The sequence below is a fragment of the Canis aureus genome, chromosome 27 (assembly GCF_053574225.1).
Source record: "Canis aureus isolate CA01 chromosome 27, VMU_Caureus_v.1.0, whole genome shotgun sequence".
Lineage (NCBI taxonomy): Eukaryota > Metazoa > Chordata > Mammalia > Carnivora > Canidae > Canis > Canis aureus.
The window spans coordinates 12465347-12481680 of record NC_135637.1 but is presented as its reverse complement, the minus strand read 5'-3'; the positions used below and the strand labels follow the sequence as shown (position 1 = coordinate 12481680).

Genomic DNA, 16334 nt, shown 5'->3' with positions numbered 1-16334 from the left:
TCTTTTTGTTTCCTCCTATGGTGTACATCCGACTCAAGGTGAGAGAACGCAACTGGGCTGCGACTTCTCAGATTGATAGATTGCATTTCTGTGCTGGGTCTGTTTCATGCTTGGTGACTTTGCAGCAAAGCAATTATCACTGTGGAATGCATAATGGCCTAATTAATAACTAATGTCAGGTTGGCCTGTGAGCCATGATTATACCTTGGCAAGCTAACTTTTTTTTTTGTTTAAACATTCCAAGAGAAAAATATTATTATAATTGACTGGTTAAATTGTCAAAGTGTCCCTACCTCGTGGACACGGGGTACAGTAGGAAGCACATAAAGCCTGGAATAAAGAGAGGTGTTCTGCTGCCAACTGGCTAAGTAACCTTGCTCAGCATCTCAGTATCTCTGCACTTGAGTGTCTGCACCTGTAAATAGAGCCACTTTTCTGGAACTGAATGGGATACTTCTGTGTATATATATTTTATATATACGCTATATTCCCCAACGAATGGAACACAGTAGATGCTTAATGAATAATGGTTAAAGGACTTTGGAGCCAGACTGCCTGGGTGCAATCCTGTTTCTGCCCCTATGAGCTGTGTGATCTTACCTAACTTTTCTGTGCTTCATTCATCTCATTTGTAAAATTTTGAAAATAACATCTGCCATAAGGTGGTCATAGGAATAATGAACTGGTATCTGTAAAGTGCTTAGAATGCTGCCTGGAACATGAAAACCACCATAGCCATGTTTGCCAATATTACTATATGTCAACATTTATGTAATACATATTTATGCAGCACCCATTGTGTGTCAGGCTCTGTGTGGGACCTAGGAACACTACTGTCTACAAAGTGCTCCCTCTTTCCTTTGGTTAAGTGGGAGGGACAAGCATTATTTGAATAATTAGACAAATATATAATTGTAAACTATGCTAAATATTGTGAAGGATGTCATGAGTTTATCTAACAGGGGAGCTTGATTAAATTTGGGAGGTCCCAGAACCCCTCTTGAGAAAGTGACATTTGAACAGCAATCTGAAAGACGTGTAGGCATTAGGTTAGTGGTTCTCAGCAATTGTGACCTTCAAGGGACGCTGTCTGGAGACATTTTTGGCTGTCCAGCTGAGGAGAGAGGTAATTCTGGCATCTAGTGGGTGGAGGCCAGGGATGCTACTCAATATCCTACAATGCACTGGAGGGCACTCACAACACAGAATTGTCTGGTCTAAAATGTCAAATGTGCTGAGGTTGAAAATCCCTGCATTAAGGTGACAAAATCAGTGGAGAGAGCATCAAGCAGAGGGAAGAGGAGGTGCAAAGGCTCTGAGGTGGGGAGAGCATATGTTCAAGAAAGTGCATAAAGGATGCAAAGAGAGAAGGCTGGGCAGAAGGCCTCATTGGTCAGAGGTCTGGATTTCATTTCAGGTTCCAGTGGAAGTAACTAGAGAATTTTAAGTAGAGAGGCATGCCATGTCTGCCTTCTGAAGAGCTCACCTGGGCTGCTGGCAGAGAGCACTGGATAAATTAATTTGGAAAACAATGGGGCTGGATTCTGTGCTACCTAATTTTCAGGAGAGGCAGAGATGTCAAAAATCCCATCCCTGCCCATTGAAAGAGCCTCGTCCAGAGGGGATGGCAAAAAGGCCCAAGGGACACAGGTGAAGACAGGGACCTGGAGGACCAGGAAGTCTCACAGTCAAGGTCACATTTGGGTGGAGCCTTGAAGGACAAGTAGGGATTTGCTGGGAGCTTATGGAGGAAAAGCATTCTGGGAGAAGGGAACAGAATGTGCAAAGGCTCAGAAACTCCGTACAATAGGTCTCTGTCCAAGATAACTTGGAGTCAAGCTGTCTGGAGATGGGGATGAACACAATGACCTTTCTTTGTCTTGGATTCTGGAAAGTTTTTGCTGTTTTTAGAAGGCAATGTGTTTCTTTGGCAATTATTTGTTATTTATCTTTGTAATTATTACAGGAAAGAAAATTAAAGCAGAGAGAGATTTTAAAAATCTTTTTAAGACTCAAAGATGCTAGGCAAGTGCAGATCAGGATTTGAATCCAGGTCTCACACAATTAAGTAGAACATAAAATAAATAAAATCTTGTGGGCATTTCTCTTGAACCAATGTCAGTCAGGTTGCAGCCTCTAAGTGTTTGGCTTCTTGGAGATTCTGTCCCGGTCTCACTTCAGGGCATAGGGTTAAGAGCTGGGCCTGCCACCCCTTAGGGCCCAAAGTAGGGTCTCTCAGGCAAATAAATGGAAGCTCCTGGGATGTTCACTTAATCTCCTAGCTGTTTGGCCTTCATGCTTCAGTTTGCTCATCTCTACAATAGGCACAAAAAAACCCCCCCATATCCCAGAAGGTTGCAGCAATGATGTTAAAGGCCAACACTTATAGAGGATCTAGAAGAATGCCTGGCATATACTGAGCACATAGGAGGGTTTGGGTGTGGCTATTACTATTAGTAATAGTATTAGTAATAGTATCCTCAGAGCATGCAGTGTGAGGAACCTGCTGGTTCAGCATCTACCCTTTCTTAACCTAGTTTTTGGTTTGACTCAAGAGGAAAAACGATGGTGATAACAGGGACCGTTCCTTGAACGCCTACTATGTGCTAGGTATAATCTTATGGAATTCTCCAACAATAACCCTATTAGGGAGGGACAATATTATCCTTGTTTTCCAGATGGAGATGAGGCTCAGTGAGGGCAGGTAACCTGCTCAAGGTTATACAGCTGCTGAGAGGCAGGGTGTCCAAACCCACTGGGATTGCTTTCCCGAAACCAGCTATGCCTCTGCCTCTTCTACTGGTGGTGCCATGCCCTGTTGCCCTCTGGAGCCTGAGACCCAGGCCCTGTGTCCCCCTGTACTACATCAAGTCTGGGCCCCACTTCCAAGCTCTTCACACTAGCCTTGTCTTTGTCATCCTCTGATCCCACCACAGGCCAGGTCACCATTATTGCTGTATGTCTCAAATGCTCCAGCTTTTGACTTGAGTCAACCTTCTCCACCCCACATACCTCAAGAGGAGTCTTTCCAGAGAAGGCTTCTGGTGCTGCTGTCCTCATACACCAAAAGAGACTCTGGGCACTTCCTCTGCTCATGAGACTAAGCGCAGGCTTAGCCTGGCACTCAGGGCTCCTCTGTTGTAACCGAATGTCTTTCCTAGCCTCATTCTCTCCTCTAATCCCCATGGATTGTAGCTCCAGGGAGGTTTAGGGCACTGCTCACTAAACAGCCACTGAGGAATAATTATTCTTCATTTTAAGCTTTCTGTGTGCTATACAGTTAGCTAAGCACTCCACACCCACGACCATCATTTAATCCTCATGACAAACCTATACTGTAGTCACCAATTTATTGATGAGGAAACTAAAGCCTGGAACAAGGGGAAGTGACAGGCTTGAGATAACGTCTCCAGTGATCAAACTGGGGCTCGAACCTGGGTCTGCCTGGTGCTGAGGCCTGTGCCTTACCACCACACCTCATTCCCTTCTCTGTGTTCTACGCTATTCATCTTCCTAACCTGAGTGCAACTTCACCTCCTCTGGGCAGTCTTCCCTATTGCCTGCCTACAACATAATCACTTTCTCCATGGCAGATAGGACAGTTTCCTCACTTTTGCTTTCTTTTCTAGTGGACTGTCAGTGTGGGCTCCTGAGAGGTGGCGAGGCCTTCTTGTTGGACAGAGTTCATTTCTTCCATTAGCCAGCCCAGCCCAGAGCAGGATACATAGTAGGAGCTTCATAACACCTGCCAAATTGTTAAAATCCTTCTTTGCTCTTGGCTTTGCTGCCTCCACCCTGGATTTGGCAGACCCTTGAATTCCATTTCTTATTCATCTGTCCAAAATGTACCAGTCCTACTGTGTACAAAGCTCTGTGTTCTGGGCTCCATCCTGTTCCCCAACAGCTAATGAGAGAGGTGCTTCATGAAGCATGTAGTCCACAGAGCAGCAGACAAGGTTATGCATTCACATAATCCTGAGTTTTTCTCCCCTTCTTGAGCACACAATGTTAAACTATATTTTCAATCTCCTATGAAATTGGACATGGCCTTGTAGTTGAGTTCTGGTCAAGGGAATGTGGGCAAAAATGATGTGGCCAATTCCAGGTATGGACCTTAAGAACCTCCCAAGAGATCCACCATGTTTTCTTCCCCCCCTGTATCAACCAAATGAAGGGACACAGTGGAGGACAGAGCCAGAGGACAGGACATGCCTGGGTTCCTGAATGACTGCAGTGAACAGTCTCCTCCCCCATCAACCAGCACTAGATTGAGATGTGAGAAGTAAACTCCAGCTGTGTTCAAAATTGCTACAGGAATGAGCCTACTAGGACTCATGCTGACACACATGGGTTCAAATCCCAGCTCTTCTCATTGGTGGTTAGGTAATCTTGATGTCTCAACCTTTCTGAGTCTCAGTTTCCACCTTATAAAAGAAACAAAATCATCTCTATTTTAGAATTCCCTAGAATATGCCACAACATCTCAGATGTCAGACAACCAGCCTTGAGTGTGGCACCCAGAAAATGCTCAAGAAATGGCAATATCCTCCTGCCCTCTGGCTCCACCTCTGCCTCTCAGGGCAAGGTCTCTGCTTGGTCCTGAGACACAGGATTGGGCTAATCTTAATCTTTGCTGGTCCCCACTAATATTTGGTTTTATGTATTTTAATTAAGTGTTATTATTTTGTGTTTGTGTTGGGAATAATTTTATTATAGAGAGTTTTTAAACCTCAGGGAAGAAATAAATATAAGACCTTCGTCTGCTGCAGTATGGGCTCCAGGGCCAGGAGGAAGGAGAAACTTTAGGAAGTGGCCTTTGGGGGGTGAGGAGGCAATGGGTACCAGAGGATGAGCCTGGCTCAAGATGATGGTGTGCTTGGCAGGGTGGATCTGGGCATGGACAGAGCCCAGGGCATAGATAAGGCCTGGGGCCTCAGGATACCTCTCTCTCTGGCTTTTAGCTCCTGTAAGTCTCACTTCCCTCTCACCTCGGGGCATTTGCACATACTGTTCCTTTTACCTAGAATGTCATTCTGCCCTTCCTAGGATTTTAGCCAAATTCTAATGTTCCTACTCTTGCTTCAGTGCATTGGTCATTTTCTCCTGGAAGCCCTCCCTGACATCCCAGGATGCTCTCATAGATGCATGAAACTCCTGGTCACGGTCCCTGTTGCAGATGGTAATTATACTATATTTACTTGCTGTGTGAATGTATGTCTGTCTTTCCCCAGAAGGTCACCTCTGGGAGAGAAGAGACTGTCTTATTTGCACCTGTGCCTAGAACAGTGCCTGGCACACAGAAGGTGTTCTTGCAAATATATGCTGAGTAAATGAATGAATAAATCAATTCAATCTCTTCTACTCCATGTACACCTAAAAGCAGGGATCAGCAAACTTCTCCAGTAAAGGGCCAGATGGTAAATATTTTTGGTTTTGCAGGCCATACAGGTTCTGTTGCAACTACTGAACTCTGCTGTTAGGATAGGAAAGCAGCCATAGATGACACATAAATGAATGAGCATGGCTGTGTTCTTATAAAACTTTATGTATACAAACAGGCTTTGGCCCATTGTTTGCTGATCTTTGTTCTAAAGATCCCTCTTTGCCCTGTGTAACTCTGGTCTTACTTGGTACAAGGATTACTTTGGGTGGTATGGTGGGGGCTGACCTGTAGCAGCTTGCAAAGGCCAATTGTTAAATTTTCAGGAATTTTGCAAGCTGGCTGTTAAACACAGCCATTATTAAAAATTAAATCAAATGAACCTATAATTATAATAAATAATTTATATTAAAAATGAATGGATGAATCTTAAGGACATTATGCTGAATGAAATTAGCCAGCCACATAGAGACAACAACTATATGATTCCACTTATATGAATTACTCAGAGAAGCCAAAGGGAAACTCAGAAGTGGTTGCCAGGGGTGGGGAAGGGAGAATTCTTGTTTAATGGGTACAGAGTTTTAGTTTGGGAAGATGAAAAAAGTTCTGGAAATGGATGGTGGTGATGGTTGTTGCACAACAGTGTCACTGAACTTACACTTAAAAATGGTTAAGATGGTAAATTGTAAATTGTGTATTTTACCACAAAATTAAAAAAATAAAAGGAAATACATATTCAGCATTCATTACTTCCTAATTATTAGATTACATTTCACTACTCTCTGTGCTTTGAGCTTACTCACATCTATTATGTCTGTATGGTGAAATGCCATGTGCATCTCTTCCCAACTCCATGCTGGAAGAATTTATACCATGGAAAGTGGGAGATGATACAAATCAGTCCTTACCCCCTCACCTGTTGTTCAGCATTGGCCAGCATGCCGCTGGTTATTCCTTGTGTCTGTCTCCTCCACTAGATGGTGAGCTTCTTGGGCAGAGCTCCTCAAACATTTAAAATCACCAGCAGAAGCTTTAAAATCCTGATGCCCAAACCTCATGCCAGACCAAGAATGCCAGCCACTCTGGGGTGAGACCAGATATTGGCGTGTGTGTGTGTTTTTTTAAGATTTTATTTATCCATTCATGAGAGACACAGACTGAGAGAAGCAGGGACACAGGCAGAGGGAGAAGCAGGCTCCTTGCAGGGAGCCCAATGTGGGACTCAATCCTGGGACCCCAGGACCACACCCTGGGCCGAAGGCAGGTGCCAAACTGCTGAGCCACCCAGGGATCCCCTTGGTGTTTTTGTTTTTGTTTTTTAAGTCCTCAGGAGATTCCTCTGGGCAGCCAGGGTTGAAAGCCAGTGGGCTGGTCTAAGGTTGAACATCTCAAATTTCAACATGCCGAAAAATCACAAGAGAATCTTGTTCAACTAGAGATTCTGATTCAGGAGATTTTTTTTTTTTTTTTTTTTGATTCAGGAGATCTAAAGGAGGCGGGGGAGGCTGAGAATGCCTTTCTACTAAACTTCCAGGTTATGTGGACACTGCTGGCTGGCCAATGGACCACACTTTCAGTAGCACAGCCTTAGAATTAGAAGGAAGGATGCTGCCGATCAGAAAGGTTTCCTTTCTGCTTAGTGACCATGTGGCAGTCTATCTGTCTTTCCCTCCTACCTGCTCCCATCAACACAGTGGGAGTTATAAGAACCACTTTACAGAGCAGGAGACTGTGGCTGGTGAGGTGGCCTGCTCAAGGTCACACAGCCAAGGAGCAGTGGTGGGGCTTGGACCTGGTTTCTTAAGACCCCAAATCCAGTGCCTTTGCCTGGCTGCCTGACTGAGGCCATTCTGGGTATGGGGGTTGGTTGGACCTGAAACTGCATCCAGGCCTTTCCTTTTTCTGGCTGTGTGACCGCAGTTGGGTTTCTTACCCTCTCTGGGCCTCAGGGAGAGGTTGGCTGTGATACTGCATGCTTGCAGGCTTCTTGAGGAGCTCACCTCATGGAGGACACCCACATCCAAGAAGGTTCTTTCTCCAGGTCCTAAACTTAAGGATGACACTTCAGGGGCCCTGCCCTGGCAACAACCGTAGGGGGTCATGCAATTCAGCCCTCTTGGCTGTATCAGAGGGAAGGCAAGAGTGGGACCATTCTGGGTGCAACTGCATTTTGCCTTGGCAGCATTCAGCACGTCCATAATTAGTTAATGTGCTGCTGAAAGATTTCAGAATCAGAATCAGAATCATTCCCACAATCATGATCAGTGCTTAGCCTCTGACATGGCTCCCAGCCTTCTTTGCACTAATTGTTGCTTTTCTGTCTATAACTCATTTGATCCTCACACTTTCCTTATAAGGTAGGAGCTATTATGAGTCCCATTTACAGATGAAGAAACCAAGGCCCACAGAAAGAAAAATAACTTGTCCCAGTTATTAGGTCACACAATTAGTAAGTAGTACAGCAGGGATTTGAACCCAGGCTGTCTGGCTCCAGAACTGCTCCTAACCACTGTACTATACTGCCCTTCAAATAATTTATGCGCAAGAGGCAAATGTGCCATGTTCCCAGATGTACTCTGAGCTCCCAAGGGACAAAGGCCCTGTCTCTTGTTCCCTGCTGTGCCCCTAGGGCCCCAAACAGGGTCTGCCCATAGTAGAGACTCAAGAAATTAGTTTCTGAATGAGGGAACGAGTAGGTTGGTTTAATCTCTCCCATCCCACATCCTGGCCACATGGAAGTCAATCATAGCCATGATTGTCAGTGGCACTAAGGAACGTATGTCTATTTGTCTTTCCACTAGGCTATGAGTGCCATGAAGACACGAACAGAATCTGGGGTGCTCACTGCCATATCCCTAGAGACTGGCACACGCCCTTGTAAGCAGCAGGTGCTAAATAAATGTCTGCTGTAGAGTGAAGGTCTCAGTGGAACTGATAAGGGAACAGGGATGTGCATATATGTTCTAGGGGAGCTGGCTGGAGAGCAACAACATGACGGTCCTGCCTCTGGGAGGTTTACCCAACATTAAGCTCTTTATCTGCATAAATCCTCCTAGCCTCCCTGGAAGCGAGGACTATTACCATCCCTATTTTATAGCCAGGGAAACTGAGGTTCACCGAAAACCCTGCCAAAGGACAGAGCTGGGATTTGAACCCAGGTCTGTGCAACTCTTGGCTTATATCATTTCTACTCCACCAAGGGCGCCTGATAACTAAGTAATTTGTGTTCACCTTCTCACTGTCAGCGCTTGGCACAGTTCCTGGCACACAGCAGGTGCTCAACTAGTTTTTGAACATGAATGAATACTGATGCTCACCACCTCAGCTCCAGCATGAGGTGGTGAACATCTTGTATCATCCTTGGCCCATAATAGATGCTCAGCAAACATCTACTGGATGGATGCATGAGTGACAGTGTGAATGGCCACACATCCCATGCTGGCATTGTGGGCTAGCTGTTGCAGTAGCTTCGGTTTTGCTCCCTGCCACCCCCAGGCAGACGTGAGTGCTAAGAGACACTTGGCTGACAGCGCCATAAGATGGATGTGCACCCAGCGGCCTCACCTCCCCACCGACTGGCCCTGCATGGCCTTCCATAATGCAGTCCATTAAAAGGCTTGTAAATTTTCATACACGAAGCCTACCATGGCGTCAGCATAGACTAATTGTTGTTAAATGTGCAAGAATGTTACCGCCACGCCGCTGGAGCGATCACTCTTCCCAGCCCGGCCCAGACGCCGACCCATTCCTCTGCAGGCGGAAAGCTTACAACGTTCGCACAAGGCCAAAAAGCAATTCGTGTCAAAAAGATCAATAATATAAAAATAAAGCATGAGAATTCTAGTTAAAGGGAATGTCATATAAATATGTGGTTCACGTCCATGATTCCAAGATTAAAAAAAATCAATCAATATCGTTCTTTAGATGATGTTATTTCTAATGAGAAATACCCGGAACAACTGCAAATAACTGCTTAACTGGGGGGAAAAAAGCATTAATAATTTACTTTATAAGGCATATGATACCGAATGAAAGAGGATCGCTGCTGGTTCTTAATTTGGTTGTAATGCAGCATGACAGGTTCAATGACGCTTTGGTGGGTTCTTAGTATTAAATTCAGAAAGATGTTCAGCTCGTTCTAAGTTTTACCCCAAGCTGGGCAGAGTAAAGCCAAAGGGGCAAGCCTCCTTACGGGGGGAGCCGAGGAGACCTGCACCATCAAGGTTATTAAGTCATCAAAGAGGAGAGAGTAAGGAATGCATATGCACATGTGCTAGCCGGAGGCAGTGGGAGGGAAAGAAGTCCTTCTCGTTTTATCTTGCAAGTGACACCCTGTTTACTGGGCAATCAGCATGTGCCAAGTTCTGGGCTGGATGTGCAGGCCTGGGTTTGAATCCCAGCTCCCTTTATGGGTCGGGCTTCCCTGGTGGGTACTACCTGAAAAAGCTCAGTGAGGTCACATCTGAAAGGCATGCATCTAGCTGAGCGATGAGGTCCTCCCCAGCCCAAACCACCTGCAAGTCTCCAAGTCTAGACCTCAATCTAGAATCTACATCTTCAGTGCTTCCTGCACCCCCAGGCCTCTTTTCAGTCCTTCAAACTGAGGTTTGCATCTTCCACCCTCTGCCCTGTTGGTGAAGAGCTGTGTGAGTTTAGGCAAGCAGCTAATCTCTCTGAGTCCCAATTGCTCACCTGTAGGCGGGAACAATACTGGCAGCACCTCTCTCACTGTGCTGCTCAGAGGTAGTGATGCATGTGAGGCTTTGCTAAAGGCTCAATAAACTTTGCTGGCTGCTGAGCTTCAGTGACCTCACCTGAGAAATGGGTGAGATCAGAAGCCTACTCATGAGGCTTGTCGGAAGATAAACGTGATAAGCCAAGTCTCAGCTCATCTACTTGGAATGCTGACATATGTTCAAGGAACACACCTATGTGCTGGGCTTTGGTTTCTGGGGCTTTTCAAGTACCGACTCAATTAACTGTCACATCAATCAACCTCATAAGATTGGATGCTATTATTATCTCCACTTAAAAAACAAGAAAACGGAGGCCCAGAGAGGTTAAGTGACTTGCCCAGGGTCACAGCCAGGAATTAGAGAGCTAGGATGCAAACCAGTGCCAACCTGACTCCAGAGTCCACGCTTGCCCCCAGTGCTTGTCTTTTCCAGGGAGTTCTGCTGGTCAGTAAAGCCATTTCTTCCTGGTCTTACTGGCTGGACAGGACTACACACACCTAATGTCAGTTACAAAGCCTCACTTACAAAGGATGGTCAAGCCAGTGCTGGGAGCTTCTGAGAAAGGGTAGTTTGGGGAGCAACAGAATTATGAGAAAGATAGCTGGAAGAGTAAATAATGTAAAGGCAAAAAAGGGGGGGGCCTTTAATTAAATTTTAGCTCAAAGAGAAGAACAGGAGTCCTGTGGGTACATGCAGAATAAGAGGTGAGCACAGGGACCAAATCACAACATGGCATGCAGGACAGGCTGCAGGACTGTGGCCCGGGCAGGAATAGATATGTCTGTCTCAGGTGATCTGGGCCATGAGGAAACCCTCTGTGTCTGTCTCAGGCAGCTCAGCTGCAGGAACACAGACTGACCTCCTCAGAATCTTGTCCTGGGTTAGGAACTCCTTCCCTACCCATGACTGCCTGGGAAGGAAACAGGGATACTCAGTATTTGGGGCTGGAACAGATGGTATAGAAGCCAATGAGGACTTCAGGTTTTGGGTACTGAATGGAGGTGGTGAGCAGGGGCTCAGATAAAGGGTTCAAGGGGTACAGTCTCCTCCTCTTAATCATCTCTGAAAGGCCAGGCACACCCTACCCCATGCCATCTGATTAGCAGTTGGAGGGATCCTATTGAAACCTGAGTCTGACCTGGTCTGCTCTAAATTTTCCTACGGCTTCCACCTAATTTGGAGTCACAGCCCATGTCCTTGAAGCAGCTGGAAGGCCTGAATGATCTGGCACCTGTGAAGATGACTTATGCTAAGTGTCATGCTGGAGGAGTGTAAGGGCTGTGCTGTGAAAGGTGGCAGGGGTGGGGAAATTGGTCAGGGAGGACTTCCTTATCCCCTGAGGATCTGACACTCAAAATGAGGCAAAGAGAACAGCAAATGCAAACACTCTGAGGCAAGGACAAGTGAGGCTGTCTGCTGGCTGAGGAGAGAGGCAGGGCAGGATCCAGATAGTGGTGGGGCCCCCTGGCCTGGGGGGTCTTCCCTAAGGGCTTTCATCATCCCACCACCCTCCTGGACCTGCATCCAAGCCTCCTCACTTCTCTCCCACCCCAGGTACGGACCTGGACACTGGATAGGTGTTGGCTATGTCCTCTGTGAGCTCTGGTTTCCTCATATGTAAAAGGGGGTAATCATAGAACTCTCCTTAATAGAGGTATTATGGAAAACACAGGACATAACCATTAGGAAGTGTGCAGCATATAGTAGATGTGAAAGAAAAATCACTTTGAAGACTTCTCTAACAAAGGCATGGCCGACCTTTAGTGCCAAGTCTGGCTGCTTACTGACAACAATGGGCAATGAGGCTTAGTGTCACCCAGACCAGGAGGTGGCACTGTGGACATCTATTGCTGTGTAATCAGTTGCCCCAAAATGGAGTGGCCCAAAGCAATTACTTCTTATTATCTCTCATGCTTCTGTGGGTTGACGGGGCTCAGCCAGGCAGTTCTCTTGTCATTTCTTAGGCAGTCACAGCCAGGTGGCAGCTATGACTGCAGTCACCTGATGGCTTGACTGGGCTGGATGGCCAGTATGGCTCCTTGACTTGTGCCTGGTGCCTTGGTGCTCCCAGCCCCTCTCCTTCATATGGAGTCTCATCCTCCAGGACCCATCCATACAGGTTGGGCTTCTCACAGCAGGGTGGTCTCAGGGTACTCACACTTCTTACATGAAGGTTGCACTGGAAGAGGCAGGAGACAGAACTGCCAGTCTGTTGAAGGCCTTCATCTGGTACTGGCAGAGGGTCACTTCTACCACATTCTACTGGTTGGAGTGGACACTGGCCCAGATTCAAAGAATGGAGACACAAGCTCCATTTCTTGATGGGGGAATGCCAGACACAATGCAGTTATGCAGGGGATGAGAGGTATTGTGTGGCCACAGTGGGGATGGGTGTGATTGTGACACTCAGCAAAGCAGCAAAAGCTCTGGGAGCAACCAAGAGGCCTCCTATGAGCTCTTGACATGAGTGGACATTATTTCAATCACAGGGACTAGACTCCTAGTTACATTCCTTAAGGGCACGGATGGTGTCACCATCCTTGGACCTTCCATAGCTTTTACCTGGAGCCTGGCACATAGTAGATGCTCCACAAGTATTTGTTAAGTGGCCCTGCAAGGCACCAAGTAGAAAGGAGGCCTTTCTGGGGCTGGCACAAATACTTGACCTCCCCCACATCAAGAAGCATCTAGTAGACTACCAGGTTGTGACCTTCACTATGTCCAGCAACTAGAACACCACCTGGTATGCGGTAGGGCTTCTGTAAAAGTTTGTTGATTGAATAAGTGATTGCAGGGATTCAACAGATGATGAATATGTCTCTCATAAGGGGCACCTTGGTCTCCTCTCTAAGCTCCTATAAGGGAGTCATGCCGCACAAACTCCCTTGAACCCTGAGAGGACAGAGAAAGACCATCTTGGCTCCATGCCACCAAAGACAGCTACCATGATGAAAACAAATGACTGGCCAGCCACTTGATAGATGATCTCACTGAACCTCATGCTATGACGAAACAGTGGCTCAGAGACATGAAGTCACCTGCCAAAGTCACATAAGCCTGTCAGTGTTTGGGTGGGACTCAGACCCTGGGTGTCAGACCCTGGGTGGTCAGAGAAGGCATCAGCCCCTTTGGTTTCCAAACTGCAGTGTATTCAGCCAAAGGGTTTTCCATCATGCAGGCCACATCCTCTTCCTGGTGGAAGAAGAAGGAAGCAGAGAGAAAAAAAATATTCTTGCCATGGCCCTGCTGTCTTGTCTTCGTGACTGGGCCAGTACACACACTCCTTAGAAAAGTTTCACCTCTGGTTTAGCATCATAAAACTTTTAATTTAGATGTTTTCATCTCTCTCTCCAAGTAAAAATAAGTTTAAAATAATGACTGTAATAAATGAAGGTAATTAATTGTAGTTTGTTCCTTTACTGTCTAGTCAGCTTAATTTTACCTTTTCAACTAATAATGAGAAAATAATTTTTGTGCTCGGAGGGTTAATGATATGTAACTGCGAGAGCTGCTAATTGCATGTTGCAATCCATCCATCAACAACCCCATCTGTGCGACTTGATTATGTTTGCTAAATTATTGCTTTGAATTATCTTTCATAAAGCAACTTTTGTAATTAGCGGGGCTTTCGTCTTGCTCTTTTCTCTGCGCGCAAGGATATTCAAACTTTGGCCATTTCAAGCTGTCTCCATTAAGCCACCTTCTCTGGTTGTCTTTGTTTCCCTGAGCAGGGGGAATCAAGACTGTCCTTTAAGCAATCAAGGCAGAGAGAAAAACCTTCCTTGATTCACAGCAGGGCAAATTCACTTCCTCTCCACACCCCTCCTACCAGGACAGACTCGAGCGCGTGCATGCACGCGTGCGTGTGCATGTGCGTGCGCGCGCGCGCACACACACAGACACACACACACAAGAAGAGAAACAAAAAAAAGGCCCACCCATATATAGAATGAGAAGATAAAAAGGATGCCCAGATTCTTTATATACCAGAGCTGGTGGAGTGAAATTAAGGAATGAACTTGAACGTGTTATATTTCAACAAGAGGCCCACACTGGGGAAGAAGGAATGACGGGTACGATATTCAGCCCTGGCGTTTTATGGGCTACTTTATGTGACTTAAGACGGTGTTTGCCTCAGGGAATATTCCTGGGAGGTGATTAATGCCCACTTGGGAATCTTCAGCTCTGAGCCCGAGCCTGGTGGATTGCGAGAGGGAAGTGGCATAAAGGATGAACCCTCATTAAAAAAATTAAAATGAAAATCAAATTTGGATTATAAACGGCTTGTGCGTGAGCAGTTTGTTCTGGATGAAGAAGATGCTTTTTATTAACACCTTTCTTTGGTAGCGTTTCTCCCCGGAGGCACAGGGAGGGACATGGCGGCCTCGATGGATTAGTCAATAGATCATGAAGAAAGCAGGGGTTTCAGGAATAAAACTCCAGACAAATGTAGTGTTTTTGGTACATTAAAGGGATGATGGAAAGCCCCCTTAAGAAAACTGACGAAGTTCTTTGGAGATCCTCAGCTATTAAAACACTGTGAATTTGACATGCCACATGGATTTGGAAATGAAAATTTAGCTTCGTCTTCCCTTTCCGACCCACTAAAACTTTCTCTCCCTTGGTGAGTTACTGAGTACCCCCTGTGTGCCAGACACTGTGTCAACTGCCTCCACCCTTAGTTCTTTGAATCCTTACTGTTAACTTCATTTGCCAGAGAAGGAAAGCTGCATGCAGCTTAGAGAGGTTAAGGAACCTCTCCCCAGCCACCCAGCTAGGCAGGCAGCAGGGCTGAGACTCAGGCCATGTCTTAGTCTGATGTGCACGTGCTTTTTGCACACTGCACTGGGATATTCTCTGGATCATCACTCAAATGTAATGTTGAACTCTTTCTCCTATTGAAAAAATGATGTAAGTCACACCTGTTCCCTTCAGGGATAGAAAGCCCCCTTCTTTTGGAGAAAAGCCTTGAACATCTACTTAGGAAAGAGGCAGATTCCAGCCCAAGCATAGCAGAGGCCAAATAAACCTGTACTGGAGGAGACTGATAACAGGAATAATAAAATAACTAGGACTTATAAGGCAACATTCTAAGCACTCTATGGGTATGACTTTGTTCTTCCTCAGTCACGATTCTATTAAGGTTTACTTATTACTCAGTTTTATAAATAAGGAGGTAAAGGCATAGAGAGGTTAAGGAACTTGCCTAAGATCAAACAGTGAGGAACTGGCAGAGGCAGGATTCAAACCCAGGTTGGCTCCAGAGTCCGTTCTTTAACACTTGGAAGCTCTCTGTGTGCCAGGCACTAGGTTAAACTCCTTCCTTGCATTATTTCTCAGTCCTTAAAACAACACAAAAAGACCAGGAGGGTATTTCTTCCCTTAAACAGATAGGGAAACTGAGGCTCTAAGTTGCTAAGACAAGCCCAGTCCATATTGTCCAAGCAAGGAAACAGCTGAGAAAGTGACGCTCGGCGTCTGTCTTTGGGCTGGGCAGAGGGATCAGCTGCCTGAGAGGGCTTGTATACTGAGAACCCCTCATGGGACCATTGTGCAGATGGGAGCCTCTTTTTTAAAACCACAAAGCCATGACAACAAATTCCCAACATTATTGGTCTTTCTGGTTTGTTTCCTGGCCACCCACCCCTCCACTACCCCTTTCAGTTCAGGCACCTCACAACCAAATGAATCAATACCGGATGGCCCTATAAATAAATAAGCACATCAGTCAACTCAGTAATAAAATGAAGGGATGAAAAATATGGAAATCAGTGACATTTGTGTAAATCCAGTTATTGCTTATGTTAATATTGCCTCATGCGCTTACGCGGTTCCAAAGAGACAGATTTAAAGTAATGTGGTGCTTGGCGGACAACAGACGTAAAATGCATCTCCACCAGAGTGTTCGGAGAAGGGCCAATCCCTCCAAGGTCCTGCCCGAATCCAGGGGAGACAGAGAAGAGCCTCCCCACCCCCAGAAGATGGAACATTTGACAAAAGTCTTCCCCTTCCACCACCCTGCCTCAGCGGACCTCCATTCTCTTCCTAGCCTGCCTCCCTTGCCAGCAGGACCAGTGGACATTATCAGAATCCTGGTCATAAAGTCAAGCCAAGAGGAGAAATGGGAGAGGTACAGCCCCATGACAGGGCTCCAGGAAGGCAAGAGAAACAACTGGCTGGAGACAGCTCAGCTGCTGCCCAAGGACACAGGGCCT

The 16334-nt window shown here is 46.1% G+C and overlaps 1 protein-coding gene across 18 annotated transcripts in view; it reads right to left on the bottom strand.

Annotated features, from left to right (window-relative positions):
• The window catches only part of CUX2 (cut like homeobox 2), a 283562-nt gene that overhangs the window by 81490 nt on the left and 185738 nt on the right, over nt 1-16334 (bottom strand). The gene's annotated exons all lie outside the window — the stretch shown is intronic.